At 36.9% G+C, this 18,275-nt stretch overlaps 4 pseudogenes; 3 read left to right on the forward strand and 1 right to left on the reverse strand.

The window, feature by feature from the left end:
- The first annotated feature begins 347 nt into the window (after positions 1-347).
- On the forward strand, positions 348-1,244 carry LOC147286735 (protein RDM16 pseudogene; annotated as a pseudogene).
- An 853-nt stretch (positions 1,245-2,097) lies between these two features.
- LOC147286736 (senescence-specific cysteine protease SAG39 pseudogene) lies at positions 2,098-2,701 on the forward strand (annotated as a pseudogene).
- A 4,108-nt stretch (positions 2,702-6,809) lies between these two features.
- LOC147286737 (senescence-specific cysteine protease SAG39-like) lies at positions 6,810-9,188 on the reverse strand (annotated as a pseudogene).
- Positions 9,189-16,442: 7,254 nt separating this feature from the next.
- Positions 16,443-18,275, forward strand: LOC147286738 (ABC transporter G family member 10 pseudogene; annotated as a pseudogene).

Genomic DNA, 18,275 nt, shown 5'->3' on the forward strand with positions numbered 1-18,275 from the left:
AAGTAGAGAAATCGAGCAAATGCGACTGCAAAGACCACCACCACAAGTATCGATCATCAAAGGACACTGATCATCACTGCCGCCATCACTATCGATTGGAATGGGTGGAGAGGAGGAGGCCTAAGAGGAAAGAGAGGGATGATAGGAGTGAGCCAGTGAGGGTAGAGATGGTGATGTTGATGGTTTAGAGGATAAGAAGAAGATGACTAAGTGGGTTTCGAAGGAGGAGGAGAGGGAAGGAGATGATGGTAACTATGTGAATGTGAATGTGGGTGATTTTCATGGAACGACAAGTGGACATTAATTTGTCTTTTGATCCTGTACAAAAATTAAAGAAAGTTTTAGAAATGCACAAGGACTTGTCTGAGAAGCTGAACAAGTTGAAGAACAAGAAGAAAGAAGCATTATTCCAAATTCTTAAACCTCAATTGGATGTGGAGGACCCTGAATCAAATCCTTTTTTCGATCCAAACATGGGTATTATTATTAATAAAAATAAGACTTTGAGGCCAAAGAGGAGGATGAGCTTCCAGTTTGTAGAGCAAGGCAAATGGTCAAGACATGCTGAGCATATCAAGTGGAAGAAGAGTAAATTTGGAGAAGCACAAGTCAAAGAGCAAAAGGCCAAGCAGGCACAGTTGGAAAAGGCAGCAAAGGCATCACGGGATCATATTAATCCCAATTTGATCAAGGTATCAGAGAGAGTTATCACCAAAGAAAAACCCAACAAAGATCCAATTCCTGAAATTGAGTGGTGGGATATGCCCCTATTGCACTCTGCTACTTACAATGAAACCATTGGCATTGATGGTACAATAGCTGAAGATAAATTAAACATGGAAAAAATCACTATCTATATTGAACATCGTCGTCCTATTGAGCCCCCTACAGAGCCAGCTCCTCCACTGCCTCAACCTCTGAAGCTGACAAAGGAGGAGAAGAAAAAGCTACGTACACAGTGTCGTCAGGCCAGAGAAAAAGAGAAGCAGGAGATGATTAGACAAGGCTTGATTGAACCCCCAAAGCCAAAATTTAAAATGAGTAATTTGATGAGAGTTCTTGGCTATCAAGCAACCCAAGATCCTACTAGGCTTGAAAAGGAGATTCGCAGTGCAGCTGATGAACGTGAACAAGCTCATATAGACAGGAACATTGCCTGCAAACTCACTCCTGCTGAGCAAGCTTCAATACATTTTATGCTGCAAGACCAAGCTTCAATACATTTTATGTTCATGAATGCATGACTGAAGCTGGTGCCCGGAAAGTGTTTGCTTATGCTGTTGTTGCTCACTACTAGGATCTTGCAGTCAATTTTGCAACATAAAAAGAGTGCAAATTAAAGGAGAAAAAAGGAGTTCAAAAATCGCCTCCCAAAATTAGTTACTAATAATTTCGACTTCTCACACATTATATAAGGCAGTTTCATCATCTTTGCAACATTTTTTGAGTCTTCAAAGGAATGGAAAAGAGCCATGAGAATACTGAGTAAGACTCTTGTTGACTTCAAATAGATTTATTAGTATTATCTGACCACTTTCCTTAACTTTTTCTTTTTGTGTTTGACATGGACCAAAATTTCAATGTTTTGGTTTGCATGTGTACAACAAATAACAGTTTCTTTGTATTGTTTCTCAGATAATAATTTAATTACTTTTCTTTGCTTAGTATTTTTTGTGACAATTTTCTCTAGTGATATGCAAACTCATTCCATTAGAGAAATCCATTATACTGTTAAGAAATCCTTTTAAAACTTCTAGCATATTTAAATGTTTATGCATGTGCATTGTCTTGCAGGGCCCCCAATATGAACAAGCTAGCTAGTATGCACATAAGGACAAAGGTAGAGCTAGTAACTTATCCTGACATCAAATTAATTTATATATATCAATAGTCATCTATATTTTATGAGCTAACCTTAGAGGTCCATATCAAAGCATTTTGTCTGGCACGAAGATCAATTGCAGATCAGTTTTTGGGGCACAGAGACCATATATAGCAATTAATTAAGACAACCCTCTTCTCTATATAAACTGTGGAGCTGCCTACCATTTCTTATAACAAATACTAACTACTGCTTTCATTAATTAATTAGGTACCATGGAGTTCATTAATAACCAGGTGTGTATTTGTTTGGTGTTGATGTTGATATGCATGTTAGGGGCTTGGTCTTCTGAAGCCACTTCTCGCACTCTCCAGGATGCATCAATGTATGCGAGATACGAGCAATGGATGGCTCGGCATGGACGTGTATATAGCAACATCAACGATAAGAAGACACGTTTCAAGATATTCAAGCAAAATGTGGAATTTATAGAATCTTCCAACAACAATGCAAACAAACCTTACAAATTAAGTATCAATCAATTTGCAGACCTTACCAATGAAGAATTCAAAGCCTCAAGAAATAGATTCAAGGGGCATGAATGCTCCACAAAGACCACTTCTTTCAATTATGAAAATGTCACCGCAGTTCCAGCTACTGTAGATTGGAGGAAGAAAGGAGCTGTAACACCCATCAAGGACCAAGGCCAATGTGGTTATTAATCAAGAATTTAAATTTTATTGTCCTAACTATTGGTTGGTGAAAAATTCATGGGGCACAGAATGGGGTGAACAAGGCTACATAAGAATGCAAAGAGATATCAATGCAGAGGAAGGTCTCTGTGGCATTGCTATGCAGGCCTCTTACCCCACTGCATAATCTTACCATGTATCAAATTAAAATCAATGCCTACTAAATATACCTTGTAGGCATTATGATAATGAAATTGTAAGTTTAATACAGAATTAATAGAGCTGATTGTATCTATGTAAGAAAACTACCAAGTTTTATAATTACAAAATTGAAGAACTTGTTCAGTTGTATTTTCATTTTGCTGAATTATATATCCAACTGACTAAATCTAACGACTTAATTGCTTGCAATCATTGTATAGCGAAATACCTTTCCCATCTAAAGAGAAAATATTTAACTTTACATCAATAAATTGAAATATATATAATTTTGAGCCCAATATTTGTTTTTAGACTTTTGGACTACATTCTTTGTCTGTCAAAGAAAACTACATACGTAAACTGTTCACCAACAAATCACAGTCCTTTGTCTCTCTCTTATAAAAATTCTATTCCATTTGGTTTGACAAAATCTCTGGCCTCTTGGTCTCTATGTCCCTCTATCTTATTTTAGTTGTTTTTATTTTTGGAGGATATAACAGGAGAGGGAGGTGAAAGTTCAAGGGAAATCACAATTGGTATGATAGAGAAAAATTAGAAAATGAACTGAAAGTCTATATGTAACAGTAATACCATACCCCTGAATCCCACATCGGTAATGTACTTAAACAAGGCTTGGAAATCAAAAAGTTAACTTTGGATGCACTTTTGGATGACAAAATAGATATCACTTTTATATGATGCATGCTTAATAGAGTTTTGTTGTTTATTGTAAAAATATTTTATTGTCAAACAATTTAGCAAAATAACATTAACATATTGTTAAACTGTGAATGTAGATAATTGATACTGTTGACTCTAAACTAAATGTGTGATTGTAAATAACATCATGATAACATAATTTTACATTTATTAATTTTTCAAGGTTTAATATTTAAGACATTAAAAAAATAATTAAATGGGACAATCAAATAAAACAAGCTTAACTCTTTCAGGAGATGTTGACCAAAAAGGAAAAAAAAAATCTTTCAGGAGATCAAATACTGAAGTATGGGAGTGTGGGACCCATAAAATCCAAGAATAAGATGGTGACTTTGTTTAGATCAGTTCTTTTCTTTTCCCTCCAATTTTAATTTGGTAGCCAACAGCAAACTAAAACCGAGCTTTGCCTATTCAATCCGTTAGTAGAGCCATTGCTTGCAGTATATATAGTCTTAAGATCAAGTGAAATCTGTCTTCCACTTTCTTTGTTGGACTCCACATTTCATCAATCTTACAAACAGTTAGTGATCTCCAACGAATCACAGACTTCTCTTTGCTTTAACAAAGTTTCTTCCTTCTTTGAAGAAAGCAAGCAAGGACAACAATTAGGAGTCAGTCTTCAACGAAAAAGAAGAAGAAGACCCTACTGGGGGAAGATTTAGAAGCAGCCATGAAAGAAACCCCCATTGCAGAGGAGTCTCAGAAAACAAAGCTTCTAGATAACCCACTTGCAAAGTCAAAGCTTGAGGAGCCATTTGTACTCGAGCTTCAGAAAGATCTTGTTTCCCAAATGTCCACGAAAGAAAAAGCGGCAATGAAAGAAACAACCTCAATTGGGAAGGAGTCTGAGTCTCAGATAGTGCTTCTTGATAATCCAGTTGCAAAGGCAGAGCTTGAGGAGCAGAGGACTGGGGATCCATCTTTGCTAAAGTATCAGAAATTGTCCAAGAAAGAGAAATCTCAAATCTAAGGGGGTACTGGTTGATGCTCATCCAAGTGAACATGGGTTGATAATTGATGGAGCCAATAATGTGCAGAGAGAAGAGGCTTTGAAGTGTACAAATTTACAGAGAGAGGAAGACCCATCTGGGAAATTGTCCAAGAAAGAAAAATCTGAGGAGGTACTGTTTGATGCTGTTCCAAGTGAAGATGGGTTGATAATTGACAGAGCCAATATTGTGCAGGAAGAAGAGGCTTCGAAGGTTAGAGAAGAAAGAAAGAAAGAGTCCAAGAATGACAACTCTGCTCAAAACCCTGTTGGGAAATTGTCCAAGAAAGACAAGCAGATTCAAGAAGGAGATGTATCTACGAAAAGGAGATCAGAAAGGATCGCCAAGATGTCAGAGGAAGCACAGCAGCCATTGGATGGAGATGAATCTACGAGAAGGAGATCAGAGAGGATCGCCCAGATGAGAAAGTCTGAGGAGGAAGAAGAGAAAGAAGAAGAAGAAGAAGAAGAAGAAGAAGCTGCTACTTTGAGGAAACAGAGAAGAAAGACGAAGCTGCTTAGTCAGCTTAGATGAGATTATTAATGGCTTGGAGGGTCCTACTGAGAGAATTATTTTGACATTTACATGCAATTTTGGTAAAAGAAAAGGTACCATGGCTTTTCTCTAAATGAATAGGTCATGCAGATAGGGGTTAGATTTTGATTTCAGTGCTAAAATCTATCCAAATTTGTGAATTTTTAGATATTTTTACTAGTTTCCAGATTATTGATGTTGCTTAAATGAACTGGCAATGATTTGTTCATCCAATCCTCAAATTGAAAGTAGTGTGATGAATTTAGCTCCAAATATGATGTGATTAATGAAAAAAGAGCAATTCCTTTTGGGTTTTTATATGCTCTAGTAATTGTCTCCAGCTATGTTTATATTATTTAGCATCACTTGTCACTTTCCACTAAAGTTTCTCAAAATCATGTACTGCATGTGCCAACTTGACCATAACAGTATGCAAGATTGAAAAGAAGCATCAGTTTCAGACACAATTAGCTAATGCCTATCAACTAAGCAGTAAGACTTGTTACCTAAGTAGCTAATAATAAAGTTTATTGCAGAAACTCAGTCGTCTGTAAATTAAAGAAGTAAAGCAACTCAAAACTCAAACAGCAAACAAATTTTCCCAACTAGAGTCAACAATAATGTAGTAATGAGGCACTGCTGTAGTCACTGTCCTGTATCTTGATATTGTAAGAGCTGTTCCTACATTCACAAACAGCACTTTACAATGTTCCTTTCAGACTAGTCAGGAAGTATTCATCTAAAAGAAATATTCGTTTTTTCTATGGTTGAATCCATCCCTTCAATTGATTGTATAGTATCTAAAAGCACATAATTCCTTGAAAGTTTCCATTCCTTTTTTCTATTGGGAACAATATTTGGATTTTTCAGTCACAGAAGCAGAACAGGAGACAAATACTGCAAAATTTGAAAACAAGAAGCCATGGCTTACAGCCTTACTGCCTTACTGCCTTAGGTACTCTCATGCTTGTAAGTCTTGAAGAGATTTTAAGCATCATCTTAAACATTCTAATTAGCTATTAAATATGATTTTCAACCATATGGATATTCAATCTCTGCAGTGATCTTACAGCAAAAACTTAAGTCAACAACAAAATATAGAACCTTGACAGAGAGGCATATATATATATATATGAGATAGTTCTATCACTTCTATAGTGTAACTGATTAGTACATAAAAATTTGGACCTTTTATCTATACTGAAACACATTTAATTATGAGGCACCATGCGCAGTGGTGCAGTGGAGATATGAAAAAGATTTCATGGATTATCCCAATGATTTTAAGACAATTATCTTTATAATTCTGTATGTTATTTTCTTTATCCTTAATGGTTGTGAAAAACAATTAAGAATATACAGGGGTTTTTGGGCTGAGACAAATCCAATACAGGTATATAGGTGTTGAACACAACCTGTCTCCTTTATATTGTTGTTGAGGAAGGAAAAGCCAAGCACTTTGCAAATTTTGTTTAACCTTTTTGGGAAGCCATTAAACATACCAACATCTAGCCAACAGGTGTTGTTATATTAATGCAAGATATAAGTTTGGCTTAATAAATTCATTTATTAACCTCGATTCCCACCAGTTACTAAAAAAAACAAAAAAAAAACCCTCCTTATCTAAAAATAAACACATTCTTATAGTTTAGAAACAAAACAGACGTATTTTATACACCATTCAAAGGAAATTAAAAGGACTCCATTCTTTAGTTCATCAAACTTTCTAGTTTCTTATACATACAATCAGGTCTACTAATTAAGTATTACACGTGTACAAGTTCATGCATATCATTATACCTACAAGGTACCCATCTATAGTAGGCATTTGATTTGAATTTGATGGTAAATTTATGCAGTGGGGTAAGAGGCTTCCATAGCAATGCCACAGAGACCTTCCTCTGCATCAATATCCCTTTGCATTCTTATGTAGCCTTGTTCACCCCATTCTGTGCCCCATGAATTCTTCACCAACCAATACTTTGTCCCATCATCACTCACCCCGTAACCAACGGCTGTAACACCATGGTCTAGGCTTGTTCCACAAGTTCCTGTAAAGACACCACTTGAATAGAATTGAAAATCGATCGGAACCTCCTGCATCAATGGCAACAGAAATTGGTTGCATAGCAACAGCCTTAAGAAGGGCACTTTCACTGTTTGTAGGCACATCTTCGTGGCCAGTTATCGTGGCTGCATGGCTGGCTTCCTTTTTGGTGTTGCATGTACCATCAACACCGGTGTAGGGGTAATTAGCCTCGGTACTAAGCCCGTGATTTTGATTGATGAACAGAAAGGCATCGTCCATCAAGCCACCCTCACACCCTTGGTCTGTACCACTGGTGTCACAGTCAACCAGCTCTTGCTCAGACAATGAGATTAGTTTACCAGTTGTAAGCTGAGTAATTCCTTCCATGGCTGCCACTGCTGAAAAAGCCCAACAACATCCTATGTATGTTTTCATTGCAAATGGCTAGTAGTTACTAGTTAGAATATATATATATATATATATATATATATAAACGATATAAGTCAAAGAAGTGCTACTATTAGCACACCTTTTTTTTTCTTTTTGCACACATTTTTCTCTTACACACTCCTATATTTTTCTAAAATTTAAAATTTCTCTTTTAACACACCCCTCCAATTACCTCAGTACCCTCATTTTATCCAACACACCCCATCTATTCAAACAAAAAAAAAACACACACACACACACACCCAATTCCTCTCTTTCTTTCTCTTTTTTCCTCTCTCTCTCTCCACTCCCTGCAACACCAAAAATTAAGAGTTCTTTGGTTAATTTTTTGTATGTTTGAGATAATTTGGAGTGTGGGTTTTTTAGAGTTTAGGATTTAATTTTCGGATGGAGAATTATTAATGTCGCAGGTCGTTCGGCACTGCACTTCCGAAATTTTTCTCTTCATTCGGCAGATCACTGCCGAACATACTGAAAGTGTTCGACACTGTACTTCCGAACGGTTTATTGATGTTCGGCACTATACTTCCGAACCAGTTACAAATATATATATATATGTATATATTTTTGGCTGTTTGCTTGGGCGAGAGAAGAGAGGGGTGGCGTGGTGGCTGATCTTGACGGGGTGGTGTGGCTGGGTTGGTGCGAGCAGAAGGGCGTGGTGGCTGGAAGGTGGTGCGCGCGGTGGTGCTGCAAGCAGAAGGGGAGAGAAGCCATAGAGAAAGAGAGAAAGCCAGAAGGGGGTGGTGTGGCTGGATTGGGGCGAGCAGAAGGGCGTGCGAGTGGCTTCGACTGCACGCGGTGGCTTCGACGGTGCTGCGCATGGGTGGCTTCGACGATGCTACGTGCAGGTGCATGGCTTTGACGATGCTGCACGCAGTGGCTGGAAGCTGTTGTACGTGCAGCTGCTGTGGAGGAAGCTGCTGAGCGCGGTGGTGCTGCAAGCAGAAAGGGAGAGAAGCCAGGGAGAGGAGAGAAAGAGAGAGAGAGAGAGAGAGAGAGAGAGAGAGAGAGAGAGAGAGAGAGAGAGAGAGAGAGAGAGAGAGAGAGAGAGAGAGGCTGGGCTGGGTGGTCGCAGACAGAGATTGCAAGGCAGAGAGGGTCGGGCAAGGCACAGTTAATTGGGAGGGAAGGAAGAAAGAAGATGGGGTGTGTTGGGGAGGGCTTTAAGGTATTTTTTCAATGGGATAAATTTGTAAAATCACTAATAGAGTGATGAGGAGTGTGCAAAAAGAAAAAAAAGGGTGTGTAAATAGTAACACTCATTCCAAAAGCAGAATAAAATTAGATGCTGGATAATTACCACATTGGCCTTGGTCCTTGATGGGTGTTACAGCTCCTTTCTTCCTCCAATCCATTGTAGCTGGCACCGCAGTAATATTTTCATATTTGAAAGAAGAAGTCTTTGTGGAACATTCATGGCCCTTGAATCTATTTCTTGAAGCTGTGAATTCTTCATTTGTAAGGTCTGCAAACTGATTGATGCTTAATTTGTAAGGTTTGTTTGCATCGTAATTGGAAGATTCTATATGCGGCCTTGAAGCTTTGAATATCTTGAAGCGCATGTCCTTGTCGTTAATGTCATTGTATATGCGGCCATAACGAGCCATCCATTGCTCGTATGTTGCATACATTGATGCATCTTGGAGAGTGCGAGAAGTGGCTTCAGAAGACCAAGCCCCCAACATGCAAATCAACATCAACCCCAAACATATACTTCTGCACAGCTGTTGGTTAATCATGAACTCCATGGTAGCTTGTACTGGAAGCAGCTAGCTATCGAGGATTTGATATTTAGGTAAATGAAGTAAAGAGAAGGTACACTGAATTGTAGACTGCTCCACAGTTTTTATAGCGAAGAGAGAGGGGTTGATTTGCTATATATCGCCGTGCCCCAAAAAATGATGTACAATATTCTTGGTGCCCCATAAAACGTTCTGATATGGACCTCTATGATCAATATATATATATATAGCTGATATGACAATTGATATATATATATATATACTTTAATTTGATGTCACGACTTTGACCAAAAAAAAACGTTGATGTCACGACAAGTTAATGGCCAAACCAAACCAGTATAATGTCCTTATGTGCATACCGGCACTACTACTATGTACTTGTGGTGGACCTAAACTATGAGGGGCAATACACGTTATAGGATCTACTTCTCAAGTGCTAATAATGTAAACCTGTTTAGCTACCAAAATTGAAGGGAAAGAAACTGATCAAACCATGTCCTAGGCTTCATGGGTCACATGATGGTTAAGAAAAATATAACCAAAATTGTCACAATATGTATATATGTCATTCATTGTATCTCAAAAGGAATAAAAAAGAAAACGCCATAGATTTAGTGAGGGTGGGAGGGTGCTAGGCTGCTAGTTGATTCAACTAAAAAAGTCCCTTTTTGTCATATATACACACTAATAGAGGTCTGAGAATTGAAACTAGTTAAATCATGCCTTTATGAGAATTAATTTAAGACCGGAGCTACAAACCTTCACATTGGGGTGGCACCAAATATAGACAGAATGGTGGTATGAGATAGTGGGATTTGGGACTTACCTTTCTCTCTATTTAGGTGATGCCACCTCAGTGTCCCTGTTACCGGAATGTTCTTCTCAACAATATATTATAGTACTATTAACTAGTGATACTAACAAGAGGAATGCTAGGTGCCTTCTCTTTTGTGTTTTTTTGAATCGTTCAATTTTTAGATCACTTTTTAAATATCATCTCTGCAAAAATTTGAATGAATCAGAAATGTCTGATCTTAATACTACAATGCAGAATGAACAAGAGAAAAGAGAAGACACAAGGAGAATGAGATGGCACAAAGAGAAAGCACCTAACATTTATCTACTAACAATACTGTCAATGTACACGCACACAAAAAAAAACCAAAAACAAAAACAAAAGAGTAGCCACTAAAAAAAGTCGGATCACACAAATTTTTTTCGCGTGAATCGCTTACTCTTTGGATCTTATCTTTTGTCCTTGAAAAATAAAAACCCTAAGAAAAAACCAAATTACCAAATAAAAGAATAGGACATAAATCACTAATATGTATCCAAGACATGCACTCGGAATAAAAGCAGATGTTTTAGTAAATTTTCATCCACACTTGTAAGACACACAAGTTTGATCTAAAGATTGCTTTGTATGAAGTTTTTCTTACCAGAATACAACTCAAAGAAATTATTTTAAGCACCATTATATCTAATTTTCAAACTTTATTTTATACATATCTAATCTTGCAGGCAAACAGTTTGTCTTAGGTGGAGTAAGTAATTCAGCCAGCTGGTACATGAAAGGGTTTTGAGCCAAGTTGTAATCCTTGGCATCTCCTTTCTGCTTATCGGCTCCATCAATTATCAACCCATCTTGACTTGGAGCAGCAGCAGATACAACCTTCTTAGATTTCTCTTTCTTGGGCAATTTTTGATCAGCAGCATGGTCTTTTTGAAACTCAAGTAAGAATGGATCCCCAATCCTCAGTTCCTCAAGCTCTGCTTTTGCAGGCGGGTTATCGAGAAGCTTTATCTCAGGCTCCTTCGCAAGTGGGGTGTCTTTCATGGCTGCTTTTTAACTAATACACTTGAAGACCAACTCGTAACTTTCGTCCTTGTTCTCTTGCTTTCTTCAAACAAGGAAGAAAACTAAGAGAGAAGTGTGTGAGTCAATGAGCGCGCAGAGGCCTAAACCAAATCATAATGAGATGCAGAGTCTAACAAAGGCATTGAACGAGTGACTTGTTCTCCAAGCAATGTACAATGCAAGTACTCTACGTACTCTCCTAATAGAATTGGGATTCTTTATAAAAAAATAAAAAAACAAAACAAAACCTTATGAACCCTTAATTGTTCACCCCATTCCAAGGTCTAAACCATATCTACAACAAAGTTAGAGCTAGTCTACTCTTTTCAGAATACCGAAACGAGTAGGAATCAGATTACTTTTAGGAATTGATAGAGTTTTAGGAAACCCTAAAATCTCTACAAAAACATAATCAATTACAATACGTACGTACGTACTTTTTATTGAAATCAATACCACAAGAAGAAGAAGATGGAGAACAATAATATGGTACCTGAGCGCTGCCTCCAGCATTGAAGAATAGGATTGCAAATATCGGGGGGACCAACATAGTTTTGGTCATGCAAGGAGACTGTAGTGAGGTTAGACATGTGGCCGGGGGTTTATAGGAGGCTTGAAGTTGATGTATGTGCTGAGAAGTGGCTGGAATGGGGTTGTGAACACGAATGGGTTGAGGGTAGGGGATCGTCTCCAGTTCTGGGCATTCAGGGTCATGCAGCATCTCCACTTTGCTCTTGTTAATTACCTTGTAATAATAGTTAATTTAAGGGGTCGTAGTTAAGATTGCTATTCTCGAATAAGATCTGATTTTTATTAAATTCTGATAATATGTGCGTGGCAATCGAGCAAGAGATTTCCTTTAAATTATTACTTTTTTTTTTTTTTGTCAATTGAGATTTGATTCAAATGGTTCATACTTAATAGACTTATAATACAATACAAATAAAAACTTCAATATTTATAGGTAAATAGTAAATTTATGTTTATTATGCATAAATTAATATGAATTTATGATCCATATGATAGAGATATAAAGTAATTACAGTCCTTCTCTCATGCAAACTCGAGTCATGAGGATCTAGTCCAAATATTATACAGCCATACATTATGCACATCTTGTGTCTTGAAATTGTAAGAGCTGTTCTTATAACTATATGCTTAATTGATGTTTTGTTTGCTTTTATTTTTTTATTTTTTAGTTGTAAGAGGCAGCTGCTTGGGAAAGAAAATCCATGCACTTTGGAATTTTAGTTTTTACCTTTTAGGATGCCATTAAACATTCCAACATCTAGCCACAATAGATTTTGCATACATGGCACCTAGGGCTGCCCTTTGGTTTGGTTTTTACTGAACCGACTGAATTTTTTTAGTTTGGTATACCGATTTTCACAATTTAAAAATCGGAAATCCAAAACCGAAAAAAGTTGGTTTAGTTTTGGTAAAAACAAAAAAAAATTGGTAAACCGACCGATTACCGAAAGAAACCGAATCGATTATTACCGAAAAACCAAAATATATACCGAAAAAATTGAAACAATTATCGAAATTTAGTTATATATGCTTATATAATACTATTATGTTAGTGGTACAATAAATATTAAACTACTAATATCTTAAACAATTATAAGAAAATATAATTGTATAATGTTATCATATTAATATTATCAAAAGTGTAAGTTAAGATATAGAGTCATTCTTTAATAAAGTAAATGTTATTATTTTTAGGAAAATAAAAATCACATCTTTAGGTAAGTAATGCATATATATACTCATATTTATCGGTATATATACATACTAAATTAATAGGATATGTACTAATACATACTATTAAACTAATTATACTAATATATATTATTACTAGGGTAAAATACTAGTACTATACTAAACTACCAATACTACTCGTGCAAATATATATATATTCATCAAACATTATATTTTATACATCATATTTGATTAAATTTTAATTTATATTGGGTTATAATAATTAGTATTATTATAATTAAACCGAAAATGAACCGAAGATATACCGAAGTAAATAAAAAATGAATCGAAAGTATCCGATACCAAAATTACCGAAATCGAACCGAAAACTGAAATTTACCAAAAATTACCGAACCAAAAAATACCAAAACTAAAAAATACCGAATTTTTTATTTTTGGTTTGGTAAGCCTCAATACCAATCCGAACCGATCGATGGGCAGCCCTAATGGCACCTATACAGCACCATGTGTCCATTTGTTGGAGGGTATTTTCGTCTTCATCAGTGTACTTCTACTCTCATCACACACAAAAAATTTCTCAAACATAAAGCCACGTGATGGTTGCCAGTAGGCAAACTAACGAAATTTGTAACTTTTTTATGCAATAGGGTAAAGTGTTATAACTTTTTTATTGTTTTTTATTTTTTTTGGTTGTTGAAAAGTTCTTTCAAATGAAAAAAATTGTTAAACTAGTCTTTCTTAGTTTAGGCCCCATTTTGTGTTTGTGCTTGCCGTGCTTGATCATGTCATGTCTAATGATGGAGCTAAAAACTTCAACCCAACGACTCAGCTCATTAATTTACTTGTGTTGTGCTCGTGCTGGTCTAGCTCGTTTTGTGCTTATATTGTGTTGTGCCTATTTTAATTGTATTATGCTCATGCCAACTCGACCTGTATAACACCTCTATTTTTCAATAAGTTCTAATTTTTATTAAAATTTGGATCATATGTACATAGTAAAGGAGCCAAATATTTGCTTCAAAGTGTTTATAGACACATAATACATACACCTACAATTTATATGTAAATTTTTGGTTTGTTATGCATAATTAATATGATCAATATGATTTGTACCAAAAAAATATGATCAATATGATGGATATAAAGTAAGTGTGTGTATATATATATATATATATATATGATGCCCTAAAATATGAAAATTTGTTGCTAGGTGGTTAAGTGAGCGGGAAATTCTCTGCTCTATGGTGAGCGAGTGATCATTACTGTGTATATATATATATGTGTGTATCTATAAAAAAAATTGACCATATTTTGTTTAAAACTTTTATATATTAAAAATTGTCCACGACTAAGGATGACAAATATACCTCGTTGGGCAAGTATTAAGACCTAAACTCGTCCTGCCTAATAAATTCTTTACCCATTACTGGTAATGACATGGTGAGAACAAAATCGAAGTTGGTCACTTGGTCAGTGGTGAGGGCGTGAGACCCATGGGAACAAAAGGCACTAGCAACTTTTCTGGTGTCAAATGCGCAATGGATACACGTGCATTAGCCGTTGGGCAATGGCCAGTGGCTACCCAGTGGCTCATGATAAAAGGCCACTTCCTTACGGTGGTTGTTACCTTCAATGGGCACCATGCTCCCCAATGTCTATAGAGGGGTTTCCTAGTAGTGACAACTCGAAAATGCAATTCAATAATTGAAATCGTCTACTTAGGTTCCTTTTAAGATCTTCATAAATAATCAGTCACATTGATAATTGTTTGATCATCTAAACTATGCAAGCAATTAAAAATAGTTTGCTAGATAAAATTGAAATGACTTTGATGATAATCATATAACTAAATAATTCTCGATTTTGCTAATTTTTTACATAGATGATCTTTGAAGGATATTTTAAATAATAGACATTTCTTATCATCATTGAATTATAGGTCCAAAATAGAATGTTCTCATTTTGCTTAAATAAGTACATCCTTACTTTAATAAAGTAAGGGAGAACAAATCTTACTATATCGTAAGTGATTTATAACTATATCAATGCAATTAAAGCAAAATATCAGAATGAAATTAATGGAAACTGCAATATATAAAGAAGCTGAAAATGGACGATATCATAATTAATTGATTGAAGAAAAGGGAAGAATAATGCTATACCTTCAAAAGCAGCATATATATAATGAAGAACATAGAAGCTTCTCCAGTGGTGCACAAGATGTAGGGTTTTGCAGAGAGATAGGGAGGGAGGGAGGAGATGATAAATTGGTTTTGTTTGAGAATAACCCAAAAATTTAAATAGTTATTGTCGTAACAATTATTGTCACTGTCTAACAATGGCAATTTTAGAGCGCACAGTGGCAATTTGCCGATGATTCGATGGATTGTACCGAGTGCTTAGTGAAGATCTCGAACACTCGGCTCATTAAAGTGGACTGGCCTATCATCGTGTTTTTGAAGGTGGATTAGCCGATCAGGGTATTTTTCGTTCTGGACTTAAAAAAAAACCCTAAAAATTTAAATATAGTTTTCTTTATTTTTTAAAAAATTGTCACTTATGTATCACTTATAAAAAATATATATATATATTAATCACGATATTAACAAAATCATTAAAAAATCTCCGGAAATCATAGCATTTATTGGACCCCTCGAAATTGCCATCCAAATTTGGGTCAATCCCAGTAGGATCCACCTCAGTTCTACAAGTTGACGCTTGGGGTCTGCATGAAGGTCTGTTTTGGGCAAAGCAGCATAGCATGCAACATTTGGTCATCAAAGGAGATTCCAAAGTTATTATTGATGCTTTAAAATCGAGGCAATGTACACCATGACACCTTTCACCACATTCAGGGACATAACAACATTACTTCAGCATTTTGCACAAGTAGTTGTTCAGCATGTGTTTAGGGAGCAAGCTTTATTGCAGATTACTTAGCATCTCTAGGCCAAACTTGTCAGAATACTACTATATGCCATATGGACCCCCCACCCCCCCCCCCCCCCCCCCAACCCAACCCAACCCAACCCAACCCCTATCTCAACATATTTCCCTAAACTGTTAATAGGACTATGTCAATACTGATCTTTATAGAGGGTCTTCAGTTTTAGGCCATTAAGGGACATGCTTGGCATGAGGACACCTCACACACCAACCTAATACCGCCTTATTTTGCAGTAAATGGAACAGACTTACAACACAAGCCCCAACCTTATCCCCATCCTTGGTACCACCAAACCCCATTTAACGGCTGCTCAGTTCAAGATATAACTGCAAACTCACTACTCACTACTCACTAGTCACATGGATGAGGCACATCCTACACCAAACCTATACTGAGTCTCATTTCACCTGAAAAAGCGTTTTTGGTACCCCATTTAGATTTTTGAAACTGTCAACCACTCACAGTCAGTCTCAGTGCTCTGATGTCCCTCTAAAGCTCTAAGCCTACTAGCCTAGTTTAGTACAAAATAGAACTTCTCAAATTACCATGGTCTACAATTTTCTATATATTATCTGTTGTATTTTTTATATAAGAAATTAATGCTACAAGGTTTAAACTGTTATTCTGTTAACCATGCACGCATACATATATAGATAGTGAGGGTGGTGTCTACAAAGAAAAGCCAGTTTGGTATCTTAGACACATCTCATAACTTTATCTCCTCTGTTTCTCAATGGAATTACCAACAAAGGCACAAGAGACCAGTACTGGTAAGAAAACCCAATACAGAATTAAGACCATGAAACTCTGTTATAAATTATCTTACCCAGTTGATGAATTCAAGTGGCTGTTCAGGAGGGAGGTGACCCCTGAAACATACATTTTGAAGAATGTGGACTTTGAAGCTAGACCAGGAGAGATTACAGCTATTGCTGGTCCAAGTGGAGCAGGAAAGACAACATTGTTAGAAATACTAGCTGGAATGATCCCTCTGAGTTGTACTACTGGCCAAGTTATTGTCAATGACCAGCCAATGAATGCTCACTATTTTCGGAGAGTATCGGGTTATGTCACGCAAGAAGAAGCCCTCTTCCCACTTCTTACTGTAGAAGAAACACTCATGTACAGTGCTCGATTAAGGCTTCATAGCAGGCTCGAAAAGGCCACAGCTAGAGTGAGTGAGCTACTGAGGGAGCTTGGACTGCAGCATGTTGCCAATGTAAGAATTGGTAGTGAATCAAGCCGTGGCATTTCAGGTGGCGAAAAACGTAGAGTCTCAATTGGAGTTGATCTAGTACATGACCCGGCTGTCCTTCTGCTTGATGAACCAACATCAGGATTGGATTCCTCCTCGGCATTTGATGTAGCCTTGTTGCTTAAATCCATGGTTGCAACACAAGGTAAAACAATTGTGTTAACCATCCACCAACCTGGTTTTCGAATTCTTGAGCTATTTGATCAAATTGTATTGCTATCAAATGGAACTGTGCTTCACAATGGATCCCTGCACATACTCGAGCAGCGCCTTAGATGTGCAGGTTATTCCATTCCTCTGCATGTTAATGCGCTTGAGTTTGCCATTGAAGTTATAGAAGACTTAGTCATACATATTGAAGAAAGTGAAATCGAAGATGGTGAAAAAGAAGAAGAATATAAGCATGTCCGACCAAATTCAATCATAGGTAAGGCTCATGAAGATAAAGTCCTCTATGCCAATCCTCTGTTCATGGAGGTTTTCATACTGGGGCATAGATTCTCCAACAACATTTACAGAACCAAACAGCTCTTTGCTGCAAGAATAATGCAGGCAGTAGTAGCAGGATTTGTGCTGGGTACAATTTTTATGAATGCAGCTAATAACCCAAGAAAAGCTAAGTTACAAACACAAATTGGGTTTTTTGCCTTCACCCTCACCTTCTTGCTGTCTTCCACAACAGAAGGTCTGCCAATTTACCTGCAAGAGAGGAGAATACTAATGAGGGAAACCTCAAGAGGTGCTTATAGAATCTCTTCTTATGTCATATCAAACACTCTAGTATTCCTTCCTTTCCTATTAGGTGTGGCTCTTCTCTATGCTACCCCAGTCTACTGGCTAGTTGGATTAAGAAGGGAAATTGATGGGTTTCTCTACTTTTCACTAGTGGTCTGGATGGTCCTTTTGATGGCGAATTCTTTCGTTGCATGCTTTAGTGCTCTTGTTCCGAACTTCATCATGGGAACATCTATAGTGGCAGGTCTTATGGGGTCCTTTTTTCTGTTTTCTGGGTTTTTCATATCAAATGAGGATATACCCAGGTACTGGATTTTCATGCACTACTTGAGCCTGTTCAAGTACCCATTTGAGTGTTTCATGATAAATGAGTATGGGGGAGAGCAGGGAAAGAGGAGATGCTTGCAGAGCATTGAAGGAGACTGTTTTCTGTATGGTGACTGGTTCCTGAAGCAGCAAGGTCTGAAACCATCACAGAAGTTGATGAACTTGGGTGCAATGTTGGGTTTCATCCTTGGTTACAGATTACTTTGTTTTCTGATTCTGTGGTACAGATCTTGCAGAACCAGTAGGTAG

This window comes from Dryas octopetala, chromosome 4 (assembly GCF_963921425.1).
Source record: "Dryas octopetala chromosome 4, drDryOcto1.1, whole genome shotgun sequence".
In the NCBI taxonomy this organism is placed as follows: Eukaryota; Viridiplantae; Streptophyta; class Magnoliopsida; order Rosales; family Rosaceae; genus Dryas; species Dryas octopetala.